At 44.5% G+C, this 3,911-nt stretch overlaps 1 pseudogene; it reads left to right on the plus strand.

Moving 5' to 3' along the window:
- Positions 1-1,841: 1,841 nt before the first annotated feature.
- On the plus strand, positions 1,842-2,524 carry LOC147450962 (uncharacterized; annotated as a pseudogene).
- Positions 2,525-3,911: the final 1,387 nt, after the last annotated feature.

Raw genomic sequence — 3,911 nt, forward strand, 5'->3', positions numbered from 1 at the left:
ATCCGGAATGCAAATGCAATGGCTTCTCGTGTCACTGACACCTTCCGACTATTTACCATAGCACTGCCACTTTCAGCATCAAAGGAATCAAGAGCTTGCTTGATGATATCTGAATCAAATCAATCCTTATAGCTTGCAACACAACTCGAAGATCCCATAGTTGTAGGAGAGTCCTTGCTAGGTCAGTAAATACATAACGCTGGATTTTATTGTATGGGAGAACGGGAAGGCTTGCCTTTGCCTCAGCAACTATAGCCTGGGTTTCCTCAAGAGACTCCTGCATCTTCTCTGAGCGTTTCTTTCTACCCATACACCGGGAGGTCGATGACGATGAAATAGGTGAAGGACAAGATGACTTACTTGTGTCGAAGCTGTTTCATGGTGTCGCTGGCAAGACTATCTGACAGTCAATTGTCTCGTCAGAGGTTGAAATTTGCGGCTGTAGTGAAGAAACCCCGAAGCTCGGCGATGGCGAATGGTTGACAGGAGGGAAGCATCGCGCATGAGATTTATGGGGAAAAATGCTAACTCTCCTGACTGTTATACATGTTCGCGCCATAAAAGCTCCACCACTCGCCGCTCCTAGACTTGTCACTACGCCATTGCTATCGTGGCAAACATGCATTGGACAAGACTGCGACCCATCGAGTTCTACCAAACGTCGAGCGAACTTATCCGAGCAAGCTCAAAACCGAGCAAAAATACCAAGTGAGTTTCTCATGTATATATATACTTCTTTTCTAAAAAGAGATATCACACACACACACACACAAAGCTTTCTCTAAACCCAAACAATAAATGTCAGCACCATTGCTCCCCAGTCATGATTATACAAATCTAGTTGTCCTTATACATGTCATTGTTGTTAGCACAATTATGTTTTTTGGAAACTTAAATATAGATCAATCTAGTCGTCCTTATGCATGCCACCATTGCTAGGTCAAATATGCTTTTTCACTTCATCTTGCGCATTCTCCCGCTTAAGTTTTAGTCCTCATGAAAACCAAGCCAATGTGTGAGCACAACCGAACTACCTTGTAGGATCTTCTCTCTCTCTCTCTCTCTCTCTCTCTCTCTCTCTCTCTCTCTCTCTCTCTCTCTCTCTCTCTCTCACACACACACACACACACACACACACACAACTCTCTAAAAAAGTTTGCGTCTCTTTCTATGTTTAGATTTCAAGTCCACTAAAATATAATGCTAAGAGCCGTTTGAAAACTCAAAACAACCAATTGAAGGGAGGGAAAGAAGGATAGAATCCACTTTGAAAATTCAAGAAAATAGAGTTTAATTGTAAAAAATACGTTATTTTGAGAAATTTCCTCTATGGATGTCTGTGAATTTTTTTTTTTCGAACACTATGTGAAGCATGTGAATCAGTGCTCTCTCTGTCTCTCTCTCTCTCTCTCTCTCTCTCTCTCTCTCTCTCTCTCTCTCTCTCTCTCTCTCTCTCTCTCTCTTTTTGCCACGCTGAGCATACCCTCATTAGAAATATAACAAGCTGACATTTGTCCAAAAATGATTTGCGGGAAAAACCCAACAACAATACCACAGAGTAAAACTTTCTTTAGTAGCACTACATTTCAGAGAGGCGCCTACCTAAGATTAATTAAGCTAATTCTTTGGAATCTCAACATCCCCATCGTCAATCTCTATTTGCAAATCCTTGGGATCCTTCTTATCCACAGAGCAACCCACAAAAATGCAGTACCAAGAAATCCCTTTATTGTGCAAGGAAGCTCCTTTGCCATTGAATGGGGACACATCACACGGGCAATCTCAAACACATCATCAAGAGAAATGTTGCCATTGTGCTTGATGTTCTTAAATGTAAGGAGAAGGAAGAGGAATCTGTAGGTCGAAAACCAAGTAAGAGCTCATGGGGCACTCTAGCATGAAGCAAAACCGTGTCACCAATGCTAGGACTGAGGGGCGAGCAGAAGAAGAAGAAAAAGGCAATCGAGTGCTGCAGCGGCTTGCATGGTCAGATTAATAGGAGGAATTTTGACAATGCAATTATGAGAGTAGCCAACAATCATGAGGAGCACCTGCAATATAACAATGTCATAAATGCAAATGATGGCATCTCTGTTGTTTCTGTTAGTTGGCTTTATCGTTGTGGTATTAATTATGCATTAAATGGGCAGGAATCTAACTATCAAAGCTTGCCTCTTTGAGATTAGGAAGGGAGATAATTGCTGCACAAAGCTCAGAGCGGATTAACAAGGCCCTTAGCACTAATCATGAGTAGCTCTAGTTGTCTTTAGAGGCTATGTTCACACCAGAGCACATGCGCCCACCACAGAAGTACTCGTTCTTGAGCAAGGATTATAGCATGTTTAGCTACTATTTTAGTCCCACGAGGAGGAGGAGCTGTAGCAAAACATTCATCTTCTTCTTATCGCGCTTGGGCTCTTTGAGGGCTTTGATCACAAGGGTAGCGGCGCTAATTGCTCCCCTACTTCTAGTCCTACTCTAGTTCAGTGTCACCATTGAGGTAGCCACCCGTAAACTCCACTAGACGGTAGACATAAAGCTGAGTGATGCATGTTTTACACCCACGATGAAGATGCAATGTTTATAAAGAAAGGGTAGCAAGAATATGAGGAGGTGGTTTTTGTTCATTCAACAAGAGGGAAAGTTGGAGCTACCCATCACTAGTGCCCAAGATCGGGCCTCTGGGTCTGTCGCCCAAGAAGACTACATCGCCAAGGAGACTACCAAGGACTGGAAGGGCCTACGCGTTATCGTCAAGCTCATTGTCCAGAATCGTCAATCCAAGGTCGTTGTAGTCCCTTCCACTATCTGAGAGGGATCCAATTTGGACGGCATCTTTGTTGGTTTTCTCTCTTACTTTCTTTCTGCTGCTTCCGCTTCTGCTCCCGCAACCCTGCATTGCCCTCACTCACTCGACTCTCTCTCTCTCTCTCTCAAAAGAAAAACCTTTTTTGAAATAACTATGCAACCAATAGGAGATAATTCAACATCAATATAGTATGTTTATTTGAACGGGTGCAAACCTCACAATTAAAAAGTGTCATTCTTTGCACTCTTACATCTGCAAGAACATGCTATCATAGCCCACAATAAGTATGACACATCTCAGTTGTGTGTATGCAGCAACCCCCAACCTCATAAGGCACGGCAGAGCAGAAGGTTACGAGAGTGCACTCAGCAACCCCCAACCTCATAAGGCACGGCAGAGCAGAAGGTTACGAGAGTGCACTGACCTATCTTTTTTTGAAACCATACTTCTTACGTTTACGTTCATAGAACAAATCAGTTTTGGCACTGCCAAGGTTCACAATTTTGGAAAACCATCTCTATCCTTCTCCTGCTGGGTGCACTCACTTCCATAGATGACGCAATGCTTTTGGAAGGAGCCATAATTACTCTCGAACCAGAGTAGATGGGCACACGTACGAATCGCAAGTCACGCACTTCTCGCTGAGTCGCCCTATAGCGATGCCCGACTGTTTGCAACACATTAGAGTGGTCAGGATGATGCTTCGCCATGGCTGCTCGTGATTGCCGATTTACCCCACGTGTGCTGAGAGAGTCTCTCTCTCAAAAAAAAAACAAAAACAAAAACTCAACTCTCTCAAAGAGCGAGCGGCCGGCGCGCTCTTTGAGAGATTTGAGAGAGAGAGAGAGAGAGAGAGATCCACGAGGAAGAGGAAGCAGAAGCAGTTGCTCCCTCAACAGGTTTTTTCCAGTTGACCGTAGGTCCGTAAGCAGGCAGGGGGCGGTAGTGGTGAGGCATGCATTTTCGACCATGATAGCAATAGCATCACCTCGGCCAAGACAGAGATTCGAACAGGAATGGATGCTTGCCCCAGGCGCCGCGCTGCAGTGAAATCGTCTCTCTCTCTCTCTCCCTCTCTCTCTCTCTCCCTCCCCCCCCCCCC

This window comes from Adiantum capillus-veneris, chromosome 9 (genome assembly GCF_014529385.1).
Source record: "Adiantum capillus-veneris isolate H3 chromosome 9, ASM1452938v2, whole genome shotgun sequence".
NCBI classification, from domain to species: domain Eukaryota; kingdom Viridiplantae; phylum Streptophyta; class Polypodiopsida; order Polypodiales; family Pteridaceae; genus Adiantum; species Adiantum capillus-veneris.